Source organism: Mesoplodon mirus (assembly GCF_964341445.2).
Source record: "Mesoplodon mirus genome assembly, chromosome: 7".
NCBI classification, from domain to species: Eukaryota; Metazoa; Chordata; class Mammalia; order Artiodactyla; family Ziphiidae; genus Mesoplodon; species Mesoplodon mirus.
The window spans coordinates 101,301,203-101,319,624 of NC_138983.1; the positions used below are offsets into that span (position 1 = coordinate 101,301,203).

Below are 18,422 nucleotides of genomic sequence, written 5' to 3' on the forward strand. Positions count from 1 at the left end.
GAGTTCCATTCATAATCAGTATAAGAAATGTCACTGGGGCTTCCCTGGTGGCGCAGTGGTTGAGAGTCCGCCTGCCGATGCTGGGGACACGGGTTCGTGCCCCGGTCCGGGAAGATCCCACATGCCACGGAGCGGCTGGGCCCGTGAGCCATGGCCGCTGAGCCTGCGCGTCCGGAGCCTGTGCTCCACAACGGGAGAGGCCACAACAGTGAGAGGCCCGCGTACCGCAGAAAAAAAAAAAAAAAAAAAAAGAAATGCTCACTGGAGTGTAAGAAAAGAAGACAATGGAGAGGGTGGTAGAAGCCAGACCATGAATGGTCCATGTATGTATACTAAGTGCTATGGTCTAGTCTTTGTGTTCCCCTCCAAATTTATACGTTGAAATCTTAATTTCCGGAGGTCATAGTAGTAGTAGGTGGGGCCTTTGGGAAATGATAAAGGTATTAGTGCTCTTCTAAAAGAGACCCCACAGAGCTCCCTAAGCTCTTCTGCCATGTGAGGTTACAATGAGAAGTCTGTGACTCAGAAGAGGGCCCTCATCTGACCATACTGGCACCCTATTCTTGAACTTGCAGCCTCCAGAACTGTGAGAAAAAAAATCCTGTTGTTTATGAGCCACCCAGCCTGCAGTATAATCTTACAGCAGCCCAAAAGGACAAAGAGAGTTGGGATGTGAGATTTTACTCCAAGAAAGATGGGAATCCATTGAAGGATTTTAACTGGTAACTTAGAAGAGAGAAAAGTTTCATAACACAATCAGGCATTTTTATAAGAAAAATTGGTTTCATTTTCAGAAAGATCACTCTGGAAATACTGTGGCTAGATTTTTGGAGAAGGGTGATGGCAGTCCCGGATATAGAAAGATGAGTTAGTAGTCCATTAACGTAAGTCAAACAAGAAAGTGGAGATAAAAAGTGTGAATTTGTGGCTGAGAGTTCTTTTCTTTTAGCACTTGAAAAATGTTACGTCAATGCTTCTGACTCCAGAGTTTTAGACAAGAAATATGCTGTCATTGGAATTGGTGTTTCTCAATAAGCAATGCATCGTTTCTTCCTGTCCACTTTCGAGATTTTTTTAGTCTCTACTTTTCAGAAGTTTAGTTATGACACGTCTTGGCAAGGATATCTTTGCGTTTTTCCTCTTTGGGTTTGTTCAGATTCTTGAATTTGTGTTTATGTCTTCTAAAAAATTGGGAACTTTTTAGCCATGATTTCTTTGAATACTTTGTCAGTCCTACCTGCTCTCTTTTTTCATTCTGGAACTTTGATGATATGAATGTTAGTGCTTTTGTTACTGTTCACAGGTTCTTGAGATCCTGTTCTTTCTCCCATCTTTAACCCTCAGTCTATTTTTCTCTGTACATTTGGTACATTGTATTGATCTCTTCTAAGTTCATGATTCTATGCTTTGTAATCTCCACTCTATTCTTTTTTTTTTTTTTTTTTGCGGTACGCGGGCCTCTCACTGTTGTGGCCTCTCCCATTGCGGAGCACAGGCTCCGGACACGCAGGCTCAGCGGCCATGGCTCACAAGCCCAGCCGCTCCGCGGCATGTGGGATCCTCCCGGACCGGGGCACGAACCCGTGTCCCCTGCATCCGCAGGCAGACTCTCAACCACAGCGCCACCAGGGAAGCCCTCCACTCTATTCTTGAGCAATGTTTTTTGATTGTTGTATTTTTCAGTTCTACTGTTCTTATTTGTTTTTATTGTTATAGCTTCTAGTTCTTTGTTTACATTTTCTATTTTTCCCATTTCTGTCAAGGAACACATAATTGCTAATTGAAGCATTTATGTGACAGCTTATTTAAAATCCTTGTCTGATCATTTCAATGGATGTTTTATCTCAGTGTTGGTGTATGTTTATTGTCTTTTCTCATTTATTCTGTGATTTCCTGGTTCTTGGTGTCATGAGTATTTTTCCATTGTATTCTAAACATTGTGAGTTATTATATGACTCTGTAACCCATTTAATTTTATTATTACTTTTTAGAAGGAAGTCATCCTATTTGAGGCGTAGTATGAGGACTGGGGGGTTACGTACAGATTTCCATTGGGCCCTACTGACAATACCCCAGCAAAAGTGGGCACTTACATTGTCTCACTGCAGACAGATCAAGTAGAAGTTCAGCTATCCTACTGGCCCTTCTGACACCTTCCCCCCAAAAGTGGGAGCATTGATATCATTGTGTTGCCTTTTAGTAGGAGTGGAAGTTCATCTCCCCAGTAGATTTCTTGACACAGGGGAGGGGAGAAGTGAAGTGTTTGCTCTCCTTCCTCCCACTTCATTCCCTCTTGTTGATGCCGGGTGTGGGTAGAGGGTCAGCTCCCTGCTGGCCCCACTGACGCCAGGGTGAGAGGAAGAGAACTGACGACTCGCCCTGCTCGTGCCGTCTCATTCTGTCTTGTTGCCTCAGGGTGGTTCTGGGGATTCAGCACCCCAGTGGGTCTCACTGACACCATGTGTTGGGGGTTAGTGGGGTGCCTACTCCCGCCAACCTGTAACATCCTATTCTTATTGATGTCAGGGAGAGATGGACGCTAAGTCCCACCATTGGACGCCACGACTGTGTGAGGGCAGCCCAGTGTTAACAAGCCTGTCAGGCACCACCTTTTTTTATTTTTAAATAAGTAAATTTATTTATTTATTTGGCTGTGTTGGGTCTTCCTTTCTGTGCAAGGGCTTTCTCTAGTTGCGGCGAGCGGGTGCCACTCTTCATCGTGGTGCGCGGGCCTCTCACTGTTGCGGCCTCTCTTGTTGCGGAGCGCAGGCTCAGTAGCTGTGGCTCACGGGCCCAGCTGCTCCGCGGCATGTGGGATCTTCCCAGACCAGGGCTCGAACCTGTGTCCTCTGCATTGGCAGGCAGATTCTCAACCACTGCACCACCAGGGAAGCCCAGGCACCACCTTTTAAAGTCTGTTTGCTAATGGAAAGGGGTGGAGGCTCAGCTCACCACTGGACCACACTGAAACAACCCTGGTGGGGAATCAGAGCGCTGGCTCTTCTGGAGGGCAGGAGTGGGGTGGTGTGGAAGATCAAATCCTACGTTGGCCCAACTGAAACGACAGGACATAGGGAATGGGTGCAATATTCCGCTGGCACTTGGCTCGAGTAGTGTGTATATTCCACTGGCACTTGGCTCGAGTAGTGTGTATATTATTGCCCAAATGGTCTTCTGTCTTTAGCAACCCCTTTCCTCATACTTTGGCTAGGGGGAACAGGGTTTTGTGTTTTTTTCTGAAGCTTTTTTGTCTGTTGTTCTGTTGGTGGTTATTGATTGGGGGTGCCTGTAATACCCTCTCCAGGATGTATGGGAAGCAACAGGAAACACAGGGGACTCATCACCATGTTATTCCTCAAGTCCCAAAGTCCCTAGTTAAGTCTGCCTTCTCATTTCCACCTTTCAGCGTCTTCCTATGTTTGTTTGTTGTTATGTTCAGGGTTTTAGTTTTAAGTGGGAGAACCTGGGAGAAATGGGCTACTTCATCTTCTTGGAAGCAGAGGTCTGGAGGCCTTTTGATGTTAAAAAGTACTGCTGACTGTAAATTAAAATTTGATGATATACACCTTGCCCTTTAAGAATTATTCTACTAGATGATGTGGCTTCCCAAAGTTGCTACAATTTGATTTTCATACTTCTAAAAGCCAAGTGTTTTGCTGGAGTTGAAATTTAAAGATAAGCAAGAGATGAGGCTAAGGTGATCTATGTGGTAACAGATTAAAGTTGGAAACATCAATATACATTCATGTTTAGCTTAATATTGCTTCATATTACCTTAATACACATGGCTATGTAGAGAGATACTTATAGATATGTGCGTATACATGGGTAATGTACACACATATTATCTCTTTGCTCTGTCAGCTGAGAAGATCTAGAAGCAATGACATCCGAGCAGCAATTAGCACACCCCACACCCAGATCCTGCTGTCTAATACCGTTCTCCACTAAAAAGACCTAGTTATCTTTGAAGAAATAGCTGATTCTAGGACTAGGGCAGTAAATATACAAGATTTATATACAAGACCATCTTATAGTGTCAGAAAGTAAGGAAGTTCCAAAAAAAAATACAGGATGGGGATACCTCAGAGTGGCACAAGAGCCAACTGAAAAGAGTTCACAAGGGTCAGGACTAGAGCAATTTGAGGAACAAAGTAACTAAAGTAGAATTAGATTATAACCCAAAGTATAAAATAAAAATCCATGAGTTCTTCTGATATAAATAAATAAGTGGATACATAAATGCAGGAGAATGGATAAATCTCCCGTGCAAAGGAATTCCAAATAGTTTATGTAGTACTCCATCTTAAGCATAACTCCCTATTCCTTAGTTGTGGGCTGAGCATATTGACTTCCTTCCAAAAAAGTACAGTATGAAAAAGGGAAAACAGTCATCTTACGATGGAGAAACCTGAAAAACACTACCTCAGCCTGGTGATCCAAGTCGACCTCAGCATTCATAATGCATATTCATACTTTGTACACTTGATGTGATCTGACAAAATAACCCTTCTACTCTGTGGTCTTCCTCCCCAAAACACATAATCCCAATATTATCATGAAAAATGCATCAAACAAATTCTAGTAGTGGGCATCCTACAAAACCCTAACTACTCAAAATTGTCAAGGTCATCCAAGGAAAATCTGAGAAGCTATCAAACCCAAGAGGAGCCTAAGGAAACATGGCAACTAAATGTAATGTGATGTTTTGGATGAAATCCTGGAATAGAAAAAGGACATGAGGTAAAAACTAAGGAACTGGACTAATGTATGGACTATAGTAAATGATAATGTATCAATATTTGTTAACTGATTGTAACAACGTAACATACTAATGTAAGTGGATCATCATAGAGGGAAATGGGTCTAGTGTATATGGAAACACTTTACACTATCTTCTCAAGTTTTCTGTGAAATTAAAACACTTCTAAAAAATAAAGTCTATAAAAACGCTGTGTTGTCTTGTTTTATGATTATGTGCCTGTATTTCCTAATGAATATGTAAATTTGCTTTACCTTCCTTGATACTGATATTACAGAAAATACTAAGTAACTCTGAAAGAATTTGTAACTCCAGTTCAACAAGCAATAATTCTTGTATTAACTTTTTGGAAGAACCCACTGAATAAATCAAAGCAAATTGTCCTTAAAGGCTGAATTTCTTTTCAGTGTTTAATCTTTTATATGATTAATGCATACCACAAGCAAGATTCTGTTTCAAAGGGCAGAAAACATTGATTGTAGGCGATGTCTAAAGTACAGTGAAATATTAATGCATGATGCTATAACAACTTTAATGTATTTTATGTTTTCAAAATGATGAATTGTTATTTCAGTCAATAAAGTATTCACTTTTATACATTTCCTACCCATCTTTTCCCAAGACACCCACAAGGAAATGATACTATCATCTGACATTAGGTTCATCAATTTAAATTGGAGTTTTTGGTAGCTGTGGTTGCCAATGGTACTGGAATGTGTGATACTTTTACAAATCCTCTCCATGGCAAAATCTGATCTTCACAAGGTAAATCACAGTAGGTGCCTAAAGCCAAATGACATATTGCTTTGTAGCTAGATTACCAAGCATTTTACTTAGAGGCACAATAGAATGTAGAAAAGGCCATTTCTCTTTCTGTCTTTTTCTGCTCAAAGGTCACTCACCATCTTACTTTTTATCAGACATTTCAGAAGTTTTCCATAAATTTAGACTATATAATGTCACTTAATGTGAATGTAGCTCAACATTCTGTTTTAGTACAGCTAATCTCACATTATTTTAGTGGTGCTAAATATGTAAATCATCAGCAAATTTTTGTACTTAACTTTTTTTTTTGGATGTGGACAACTTTTTAAAGTCTTTATTGAATTTGTTACAATACTGCTTCTGTTTTATGTTTTGGTTTCTTGGCTGTGAGGCATGTGGGACCATAGCTCCCCGACTAGGGATTGAACCCACACCCCCTGCATTGGAAGGTGAAGTCTTAACCACTGGACCGCCAGGGAAGTCCCCGTACTTAACTTTTAAAAATAATTAAAATAAGCTATTCAACACATTTTTCCTTAAAAAAAAAAAAAAAGCAATTCTCCTTAGGCTGGCCCTGGGCACATATGTGACTTTGCCATTTTTTCCATGGACTATTTTCTTATCTGTTCTACTGTGGCACATTTGTTCTACCTTCTCAAAAAGAAGCATTTAAAAATTCATCTACGCGTTCATGCATTCATACATTTATTAAATAAATCTATTGAACACCTACAGACGGCACAGAAAAAAAGGCAGAAAACTAATCTGGGTTGCACAGAAAGTAATGAACTCAGTTAAAATTTTTGGTGAAAATAGGTATTACTCAATCTACTGGAAATTACATTTCATTATGGGGACTCACAGACTCAAGGAAAACCAAGACCTAAATAATAATAAAGTAATAAAAGCACGAGCCATTTACTGAGTGCCTGCTTGTACCTGACTCTGAAACTCTAAAATCATTACGGATGTTCTGATGATATAATTGTAATCTCCATTTTACAGATGAAAATAACAAGGTTCAGAGACATTAGGTTACTTGCCTAAAGTGAAGTGGCCCAGAAACTACAGAACTGGAAATTGAACCTTAGACTTCATAATGCCAAAGTCTGTGCTTTTAATCACAATGTGTGTGTGAGAGAGAGAGATAGAGATAGAGAGAGAGAGAGAGAAAGAGAGAGAATGTGTTTAATAGAGAACCTCTGAGAAATGGCAAGAAAACTGCCAGGTATCCATAAAACAATAATTTAGGAGCTTCTTACTATACAAGTAATTGTTAATCATATGGCTGAACTAAGGATCTCTCACTTTTGAACTAAGAAATCAAAAGCTTCCAGAAGTTGAGTCTAAATTTTACACTTACATAAGATACTTCATACAGAATGCTCAAGTATAATAACTAAAGAGCTCTGAAAATACTGGAAGCATTCATATAAGTATGATTTCATAATGTGGATAATAGAGGATTTAAGAAATTGGCAGATGCAACTGCAGACTCATTTGTTATCATTTCTGTGAAGGGCAAGATAAATGAATAAAATGAGAAAAATGAAAAAAGAATGGCTAGCAATTTTAGGTAGTTTGCTGAATCTCCATACTAGGAAAGACTAAGCAAAAAAAAAAAATTCTCGAAATATTATTTTGAAAGCACCTACAAGTGTATATGGTCTTTTTATACCAAATAACTTGGAATTCTGAAGTGTCAAATAAGTCTAATCTTCTCTAATGATAAAATTGCTGACTTTATTTGAAACTATGGAATGAAAAATGAGGTAATAATCAGAAATTCTTAAGAAAAGGAGTAGAAAAAACAAAATTATAAGAGTTATGTTAAAAAATATTTTGAAACAAACATAAAATCCCCATTACTGGTACAGAGCTTTTAAAACTTTATTTTGGTTTTAAGTTTTAATAAATATTTATATGTTTACATAATTACTGACATAAGGAAGACACAATTGTAGGTCAACTTTCTTCATTCTTTCTTTATTAAGCATTATTCTATTTTGCTCCATCATCTTGTAATTATAATAGAGTAACTGTGTAACTTTCTACTAAGTGGATATTTCCTAAACTGTTTTCCTATTGTTAACAATTAAAGGTGTTTCCAATTTTTTGTTATTACAAATGACATGACAATGAGCATCTTTATATAATAATTTTCTGGATTATAAATTATTTATTGGCATAAGCTTCCAGAATTAGAATTAATGTGTAAAAGCTATTAACATTTTTATCTTGCTAGACATTGCCAAATTACTTGTCAAAAGATGGAACCAAATTATACTGCAAAAATCTTTGCCAACGGAAGACATTATATATAATTTTTGATTTTGCTAAATTAATAAGTTGGAAACCTATGTTCCATTTCTTTGAATTCTTTGATAACAGAGTGCTGCTGGAGGCTGGGAGGGCAGCCATGTCCGTGAAGGCTCCCCAGAGTTGGAGCGGGGAAGTGGAATAAGGTCAAAAAAAAATACGAATTGTATTTTCCCTCCATTGTTATCTCTCACTCTCTTCTGCCTCTGTGTAACTTACATCCAGGTAGCTGGAGAAAAATCATGTGGCAGGGCAAATTGGTATTCCAATAAATTAATAATCACCAGCTTCAAATGGATTTTCAAGACTGGAAATATTGCTCTGACTTACAGTAAGCTCTTTCTATTTCTCCTTAAGGACTATTTTCTTAGAAGCTTTACTTAACCTCCATCCTCTCTACTTCCTTCACTCTGAGCCGGTGAGGTGCTTCATAGCTCATTAAGAACACAGAGGTCAGTAAATAGTCCACTGCCAAATCCATTAATTCATTAGCATCTGCGTTGACCTTTGTATTCCCTTTTACTACAGGAGTTAAAGTTACAAGGCCGTGTGCGCTACAGAGAGCATTTCATTCTCCCTCATCTTCTCAAGTACTTCACAGCCCTGCATCTTCTACAGCCCATCTACTCCTTAGGAAGGATTCTTGCCAAAGTTCAACCTCATTCTAGACTAGTAACTCCACCTTAAAATGTTAAAAACTATACGTGTAACATGAAAGCCTCCCTCCTCCCCTAATCCCTGCATATCTTCTTTAGCCAATTCATGTCTGAACTTTTCAAAATTGTTATCTTCATATATTGTTTCCATTTCCTCACGTCCCATTTACTCTATAATTTACATCTGTCTGACTTCTCTCACCGTAACCTCACTGCCCACTGTCCTGAAATTTTACTTATGAAGGTCACCAGCGATCCCCATGTCAGTAGAGCCAATGAATAGTTTTTGTCCTATTTCTAGGCTCTTTCCTTCTTTAAAAAAGAAAAAGAATAAGAAACACAAAAACCATTTTTTTCTTCTATGCTTTTACACTCTCATCATCTTCTGTCTTGGTATATTTTATTGGCTTTCTGTGTTTAATCTGCTTTCTAACATTCTATTAGTTTCCTTTATCTCCAGTGGAATAAACCAGTATATGAAGGATTATTCTCAACAGGTAGTTCTCATAATAACGGTTCTAGTAGCAGCAGTCAACACTCTGTGATGCTTCTCACGTGCCAGACACTATCCTAAGACACCGTTTAAATCCATATATATAGACACACACACACACACATATATATGAGGGTTTCCTCACAGGCCTATGAAATAAGCCTATTATTATACCCGTGTTACAAATGAGAAAACTGAGGCAATGAGAGGCCAAGGTCACAGGATCAGTACTTGGTGAAGCCCCGCCTGAGTTAATGCTGGAACTTTAGAGTAGACAAGTTCATAATGTCTCACAGATTGGCCTTAAATGTGAGCAACATTTAATTAATGACTTGTGAAGTATCAGAAAATAATGGAACATTTTTAATTGATTGGGAACTACTAAGTCATGTATCAGTAACTAAGAAGGACTCTTATTGAATGAAATTATTTTTCATTATTCTTTTGAAAGGAGAATATTCTTGTGTTAGTGTTTCAGTTTTTTTTCATTCACATATTTATTCATTTATTAGACACACATTTCCTACACACCTTCTATGTGCCAGTGTCTGCTGCAAGCCTTGGAAGATTCAGTGGTGAGCAAAAAATTACAGTCCTTGCTCTTAAGCAAATATCCAGTGGTGGAGGAAGACGGAGTAAACATGTAAATAAATTTTGTACAGCGACAGAAATACGACTGGACAATGGGACGGAGAGGCAGTGAGGAGGCAGGTCTCTTTGGTCAAGATAGTAGTGGTGGCGTTTGAACCGAGACCTTAATGATCAGAGGGAAATTGGTCTGGGTAGAAGGATTAGCCAATCTAAAGCTGGGAGAGCAAGAAGTAGAGCTTGTTGCATCTGAGGGACTGAAAAAGACAACTGTGCCTCGAACCCCATGAAGGTCAGGGAAAGATGTAGTAAGTGACCAGAGCCCATGGTCCCTGTGAGCCTGGCTAAGTAGCTGAAAATTTAATCTCTTTACAATAGACAGCCTTTAGAGGTCAGAAGCAGTGCGATAATAGCATCTGATTTGTGCTTTTTAAAAGACTACTTTGACTGCTGAGTGTCCTACAAAAGCAAAATACTTGAGTCTCTATGAAGTGCAGATAGTAAATTTTAAAAAGCCCAATGAGCTCATAAGCAGTTGGTTTACTAAGTGTAATCATTTATCTTAACTAGACTTCATTAATATAAGCTTGGTGACCTTGGGGCCCTGGGACATATTAGATTAGGGAAACCCAACTATTTTCAAATAGTGTGATTTGAAAAAGTCTCGCAATTGTTGGGGTTCAGGAAGATTATTTTATTGCTGGGCCTGGATGGGAAGTTTAGAATAAGAAAAGAAAGTATGATGGCTGGCTTCCATCTATTCTCCCTTTCTGTGGGAGAAATATTGATGGGGTGACTACTTTGCTGTTGACCCAATGCTTAAATTTCAGAGCTAGTTCAATCCAGTAAATATTTGCTGAACAACTATTATATGTTAGGCATATAGCTGAAACTGAGAATATAAAGAGAATAATTAATAATAAAAGCAGGTATTACTAACAAGAGACAGGCACTGTGCTAATGCTTAACATGCACCATCTCAAGTTACATTAATTTACACACTAACCATATGGGGTAGATGCATTTATTATACCATTTTCTGGGTGAGAAATCTAATCCCTTTAAGGATTAAGTTACTTCTCCAAGGTTACACAGCTAGTTAGCGGCATAGGCAGGATTTGAACTCAGGTCTGGTATCAGCACCAATTCTCTTAGCCATTATGCTCTATAAGGACCTTACTTGAGAAGTTCAGGATTATACATATATGGGTACAACCAACCCTAAGACCATCTGGCAAAACTGGCTGCTTGAGAAGTCCTGGATTTATGTAAGATGCTCTTGGAATGGAGAAGATCGTGAAGGAGGGTCCCCAAAACACACTCTCTATACTAAGGGGCAACAGAAGAGAAAAAGAATTAGCCTACAGCAGTATGATATTGAGGACGAAGAAACAGTGTTTCTCTCTTTTGTGAATAGTTATTAAATTATTTCTACTTCAAAATATCAGAAAGAAATCACAGTACTATGGACAGTTTGTGGAGCCACCCTATCTTAGCGTGAATCCTGGCAGGTGTAGAGTTCGTAGTATGACCCTGGCACCTAAGTGTAGTTAAGTAAGCTTTCATTTTTCTTTAGCCTTAAAGCAAAGTAGCTTTCTGATAGGTATAATTTAGGAAAGTCTTCAAAGAAAGTATTTAAAGTCCACTATCTCAGAGAAAAGCAATTTTGCAAAAGATCTATCGGCAAAAGCAAGGCCAAACACACCAATTATTTAGTGAGACTTGTATTATTATATCATTGCTCATGTTGTTTCTTTATGCATTTACCTGGAAGAAGGCTTTTAATGTTCAACAATTCTCAAAGAGATAAAGACCCACACTGATGTGTCAGAAAGAGCTTTGCCCTGGAATTAGATCAGTTTAGGTTTGGCTACTTACTAGAATTAGGTAACATTCTTAATCTTTCTGAACCTGTTTCCTATCTGCAAATAGGGATAACACTATCTATTACAGAGGGATGTGGTTAAATTAAATGACACATGTAAGTGAAATATATCCTTCCAGACTGAGAACATACCTAGTAAATGTTAAGTGATCTGCAAATATTCTGCTTTCTTGAAATGGATGAAACCTGTTATCATGTTCTTAACCAATGGTCTAAATATCAAGACAATATTTAGTTAAAAGTTATATTTGTTCTTTCACTGTCCATCTGCATTTTAACATATTCTAACATATTCTCCTTGATCAATTGTGTCAATATTAGTAACATTTGTCATTTAAGCTATTACTGTTCATATGTTTAAAATATTTCAATGCGATATAAGTCATTACTCAAAGGGATGCCTAGCTGGCTTTGTCAAAGATTTATTTTAAGTAAAAATGAAAGACACATTTTTCATTTTCACCAAGTTTTATTGAACAGCGTATTCATTAACTGTATGAACTTTGTGGCCAACCCAATACAGTAGCCAAGACATGGAAGCAACCTCAGTGATTTTTGTGGATGAATGGATGAAGAAAATGGGGTGCATACAACCTACTATTATTCAGCCGTGATAAAGAAGGAAATCTGGCTATTTGTGACCACATGGGTGGATTTGGGGGGCATTATGCTAAATGAAATGTCAGACAGAGAAAGAGAAATACTTTAGGATCTCATATGTGAAATCTAAAATACTGAACTCATGATAGAAAGAATGGAATGATGGTTGCCAGAGCTGGGGGTTGGAGGTGAGGAAAATGAGTGAAGATGATCAAAAGATAAAAACTTCTCGTTATAAGATAAGTGAGTAATCGTGATGTCATGTACAGCTTGGTCGCTACAGTTAACAATACCGTATTTTATGTTTGAAAGTTGCTAAGAGAGTAGATCTTGAAAGTTCTCATCACAAAAATAAAATTTGTAATTATGTGAATTAAGGTTAACTAAACTTATTGTGGTAGTCATTTCACACTATATATATATATATCAATCATCACATTGTACACCTTGGACAGATACAATATTATATATCAATTCAATCTCAATAAAACTGGAAAAATCTCATTTATAGTTTAGCATAAATATATCAAATGGGTTTCTTGACAAGATTAATAATAACTATAGATAAAAGGAAATAAGATATTGTTGTTGCTGTTGTTTGCTTTTCCAGAGTGCAAAACACTAAAAAGGGGGGAGGTGAGTATGGGCTTGCAAATGCTGCTTCATGGGCCCTAATGCTATGATACAGACATTTAGTCCAGATCTGAAAGAGAACTTGAGTCATTTCAACAAATCTGCCAAACAGTCATGTTCAAACATGAAGAGATATCAGTAAGTTCTTTTTCACACTGCAAGAAATCTGCCTTCAGCTTTCAGCAAAACCTCAGTTTTTGGGTTATGAGGGTAACAGTTCTTAAGCAAGCAGCACAATCCTTCCACCAGTGCTTTCTCCCTATGATGAATACGTTTTCAGTCTCCCCACCAGTGCTCATCCCTTCTCCCCTTAATGTCTTGGCCAAAATTCAACCATCAGCCCAGAAAACTCCTTCCCAGTTTCACTGCCTGTACGTGACCACGTTATTTCAATCACCTTGGCACATTTATATTACCTACTTCCTAAGGTAGGTATTATATACATGAGATTTTAAATAAAAGAATGCCTGTAAAGTACCTAATGCTGAACTCCTAGCACAATATGAATATTCCGTAACTGCTGACCAGCATTATTATTATATCATTTACATTAAAACTAACCTGTACTTTCTTTCACACACCCATGTTCTTTGTCCCCAACTGGGGTAAAGGAAATAAATGAACATTTATTGATTATCTACAGTGAGAGTATAGAATGCAGTGTAGGCTATAGAATTAGTGGTGTTCAAGACTGAAACTGACCTGGATTTGAATTCCAGACCTCTCACTTACTTAGACTTTACGACGCCTCAGTTCCCTTACTGATAATTAGAGATAATAGACATTTCAGGGACCACGGTAAGGATTAAAAATATTATAATGTTTGGATCCAGAAAGGGCACTCATTACCTCATTTAATGTAAACTCTTAGATAATCTGATTGAGTTTTGAGAATCTGATAACGGCTCTGCATCCTTTTGCTATTTGCTAACTATTCATAGCATTTTGCATATAATTCCAGGGCTTTGCTAATATGAAAATCAATCAAAGGCTTTAGTTGGCACAAAGAACTCAGAGAAATTGTTATGGGGCAAGAATTAGAATTCTTCTTGAAATACAGACTATCATCCTGGAGAAGAAAGAACAACATTTTAATGTGGTCAAATTTGGGTCAAAACTATGCACTTCCATGGTGTTTCTACCAGGTCTTGATTTGACTGGGATTGAAATTTCTGACATTACTGTCCCCATCACAGACTTGAAAACCTGGCAGACAATCAAGTGCAACCTATAGTTAAAGGTCGCTCATCTAAAAAAAAAAATGGGTATGTTACTACCATTCTGACAAGAGCGTTATGAAGATTAAGAAAAAGCACAAATAAACTCTCCTAACACCTGACAGCCAAGTAATACATCTTTCAGCTCTTTCAATTCTTTTTCCTTCTTACCTGCCTTATTTCCTTCCTTGCTCTGAGTTCTCACTGTGTTTCATGTCCCACAATGCTGAAGTCATTGTAATGCTTTTACTCAGAAACCTCACTTAACATTTAGCATAGTAAATAAGAAAGCCTAAGAAGTGATTGAGGTAAACTGCCATTATTACATCATTCTGATAACCTGATTTGTCCAGAAATGTAACTATGTGATTCTCCTTTACTTCTAGTTGCTCACCATTCATGGGCACAAATTGAGTGTATATCAGATATATTAAATTCCTGCAAAATTCTCTGTGGTGTGGTTTGGGGTTCTATTTGTGTACCACAGCTTTCCTAAAACTAAACTATTATCATTTCTACTCCTCTTCTGTCTGAAAATCCTCAAAACATAATTTCTAATTAATAGTTATACTAATTGGCATTATAGTCATTCTTTTTTGCTTTTTCTCTGATTATAAGTATCTTCTGATGCTTAAGTCAATCAAATGGGTTCTCTACATGTGAGGAAGTTCAAAGAGGAAAGTAGGAGGAGTAGGGTAAGAAGACATTCACACATAGAATTAGTGGAAGCCTTAGCAGTAACAAAGCTCGTGAAATTAGAGCTAATTAATTAGCAGTCAGGAAAATTTCATCATGTGTTGTCATTAACTGGTCAACTAGGGTAACTAGGCTTACAAACAATAGAAAGCAAAGAATGGAAAATCTATTGTTTCTGCCAGCTTCTCCTGCTTGTTATAAGCGTAATTTTCTCCTAGTTTATGAAACAATAACAGTTTGGTATTAGAATTTAAATGCCATCAATATAAGATATGGAGATATGTGAAGCCTACTACACTTGCTTCGTAAACTAGTAGTATAGCATCATAAATTCCACAGTAGAATGATTTAGTTGAAAGATAAAATTCATGCGGAGTACACTATTTGTTTAAACTTCAAAAGAATCAAAAAGGATTGCTATATCTTGGCACACTCTTCTTTGTAGAATATGTTAGAGCCGGCCTTTTCTTGATTAAGAGCTACTGTTCTGTAGAGAACACTTTTTTCATATTCATAATCATCAGGCAAATCAAGGATCTGACTTCCTTAGAATCAGTAAGTGTTTTTTCCCTCACTTCTTAACAAAGAACAGAACAGCTGATAAGAAAACTAAAATACCTCTTTTTATTGATGTATAGATGATTTACGATATTATATTAGTTTCAGGTGTACAACATAGTGATTCAATATTTTTATAGATTATACTACATTTAATTATTATAAAATGATGGCTATATTTCCCTGTGCTGAACAATAAAATCCCTCTTTTGTTAAAAAAAATAGCAAATGATGGAATGTTAGAAAATTAATTTATTTCCCATGAATAATGATCAATAACTATGGGACACTGGCCCATGTAAATTAAGAGGCTTCTTTTTCCATGTGATTCTGAATACAAAATGTATCCATATTCAGGAATCGTTTTCAAAGTGAATTTTTTTTGGTACCTTAATCATAATGGGTAGTAACATCAATTTGTTTTAACGCTTATGTAGATAAGTGTTGAATATAAAATGATAAAACGTAGGGTCTTTTCACTTTTTAATTTTAACTCTGTATATGAGACAAAGAAAACGAACTGCTTTCTATCATACTGTAGTTTTTGCTCAACTACTACGACCAAAATCCTTGAAAGAGAGAATTACCTGTTTGTGTCCTTTCAGAACAACCCCCTTGCATACCAGGGCCATAAAAAAACAATAGTCTTGGGCTTCCCTGGTGGCACAGTGGTTGACAGTCCGCCTGCCGATGCAGGGGATGCGGGTTCGTGCCCCGGTCCGGGAAGATCCCACATACCGCGGAGCGGCTGGGCCCGTGAGCCATGGCCGCTGAGCCTGCGCGTCCGGAGCCTGTGCTCCACAACGGGAGAGGCCACAACAGGGAGAGGCCCGCATACCCCAAAACAAAACAAAAAAACAAAAACAAAAAACCTAAGAAGGTTAGCTATAAACCCTGGCCCTCTTTTTTATTGATCTCCTATTTTAATTTGTTAAAATAAAATCCATGGCCTTTTGAGTCAAACCGTCTCTTTAATTTCAGATTTAAAGATAACAAGCCTCTTTTTAAATGGAATATTGGCACACAGACACCACACAGTCTGGCTTATTACAACTGTTCTCTGTTGGTGAAGTGGCACATTTGCAATCCCCACCATAGCAATCTTCACCATTTCACAGAATATCATTCAATTGTACATCCCTAGGTGAGCAACAAGAATGGGCACTTGAGCTCAGGAGCAAAGCGTTTGTGGGGAAATCCTAGGTCAGAACCCCTAAAAGGGGAGACTAACTTGAGGATGCCCAAATAACCTGAGGTTTACCTTGGCCACCTCCCCTGGCTTTCTGACTGCCTGGGGGAAAAGTCTCTCTGGAAACTCTTTTGAGGTTATTGGGGGAATCCTAGGACAAACACACTGCTTGCTTTTGCAGGAGGACTTGCCCCATACCCTACCCAGCTAGGTGTCTCACAACCTAGCTGGACTAAAAAACCTTCAAGAAAAACGGGATAGACTGACATTTGCATTTCTACTTCCACCTATTCTTATGCACAAAATATGTAGGTAGAGCCCTCTTTCTCACACCCCAATAGATTCTGCTGTCCTTGAAACCCATCTGGTAGCTGCAGTGACTACAATGAAGGGGGTTATCGGAAACCATATTGGTACTGGGCTTAAAGGATTTTTCATGCCATGCATTTTGGGGAAGGACACAGATAACAGTCCAAACGTGGTATAAGGCAATGCCCTTTCTGGGTCCTTGAAAAATCAGTCACGGAACACAGGTGGTGGACAGGAGCTGACAAGAGCTGGTTTGTTAATGAGCACAGCATCCCCGGCGGGGGGGGGGGAAATCAATGAAATGACTGACAAGAGAAGATGGTAAATGAAGGGAGAAGTGGGGACAAGTGCTGCTCAACCCAAGCTGAACTCCAGGAGGTAAATTTCTCCTCTAATTTGAGATTCTTTCTAAAGGTTCAGTATTGAAGTGGATGTTTGACGTTGAAATGTGCAGACCCATTCTGATAACTGGAAAGGGAGGAGACTGAGGAACGCAAAAGGAGAAGGAAGATTTCCGATTACTTCTCCAGGCTGCTGACAAGAACCTGCTGCTCGCAAACCACAAATTAACCAAGCGAAGGTTGAAGGTAGCAACGTAAAAGTGCAACTCAAATTATTTTACATTCGGAATCCTCTTCAATATCTAAGCGAGTGTAGCACAGCAATGGTTGATTATCTTAAGATTACAGAGGCTGACCGCCTTCTTTGTTTGCCCAGTAACACCGCTCCTCCAATAATCTCAAGCACTTGGCTGATTAACATTTCAATTTCAGTTGTTGCTCCTTTTCCCATTGCAGAAGGCGGCAGGGATATTCCCCTTCTTCCCTCTGTATTACAAACCCCATTACTAACCAAGCAGAAAGCACCGCGCAGTGTGGCCGAGGCTAATAATAGCCGGGCTGCTTACCTTCTCCGGAGGGATCGAATCAGCGCATGTCCCCGGCGCCGGCTGCCCCGGGGCCGCAGTGCCGCCGCGCCGCGTCTGTGTGTGGTCAGCTCGGCCGGCCCCCACCCCACCTGCCAGCTGCAGCACCTGCTCCCGGCGCTGAGCTCCGGCCGCCGGAAGTCATCCCCCGCCCCTGGCCGGATCGCCACATTCCGCGCCAGCCGCGGGGGGAGAGGGGCCTCTCCCGGCTGCGGGCACCGGCTCCTGGAAACTGCGCTCAAAGATCGCTACCCTTCCCGGTTGTAGGGTTATTTTCTAGGAATGCTTTTACAGAAGAAGCGTCGCCGGCTGGTGGACCGAGAGAGAAGAGCCAGAGTGACTTTCCCTGCAGAGCGCCTTTCCTCTGAGCGCTCCCCTGTCACTCCCGCGGCATGGACGGCTCCATTCCGCTGTGTGGGTTTTCCACCCTCTTCATCTGCCTTATCTGTATTGTTCATTTCGCTGAATTTCAGAGTGGGATTAGCTCTTAAGATATCATTCAAACACTCCGAAAATATTTTAAATTGGCGACTAGTTTTTCTAAGCCCCTTGTAGCGAGCTCCACTTCTCCCCCCCCCCCCCCACACACAGTTACTGGCACGTACACACCCAGCCAAACCACTCACAATTAGGAAAGCTGGGACCTCTCGCCCTCTTGCCTACGTAATGGAACAGGAAACTCCCAAAGGAGTGGGGAAGTAGGACCGGCTAGCGAAAGCACTCGAGGAAAGAGAGAGGGGTCGCCCCAAGATTTTGTTGCTGTTTAGTGGTGTCCTTAGTGGACAGATGTTCCCCCTCTAACCCCCTGGCCTCGCCCCAAGTGGAAT

General features: G+C 39.3%; 1 long non-coding RNA gene and 1 pseudogene across 3 annotated transcripts in view; both read right to left on the reverse strand.

Annotated features, from left to right (window-relative positions):
* The window catches only part of LOC309807249, a 70,354-nt gene extending 52,386 nt beyond the window's left edge, over positions 1 to 17,968 (reverse strand). For both annotated transcript variants that reach the window (XR_014294545.1, XR_014294546.1), the window contains exon 1: positions 17,578 to 17,968. This is a non-coding gene — a long non-coding RNA (uncharacterized lncRNA). The remainder of the gene's footprint in view (positions 1 to 17,577) is intronic.
* LOC309808912 (centrosomal protein of 78 kDa-like) overlaps positions 1 to 18,422 on the reverse strand; it is an 823,590-nt pseudogene that overhangs the window by 175,787 nt on the left and 629,381 nt on the right. The window lies entirely within an intron of this gene.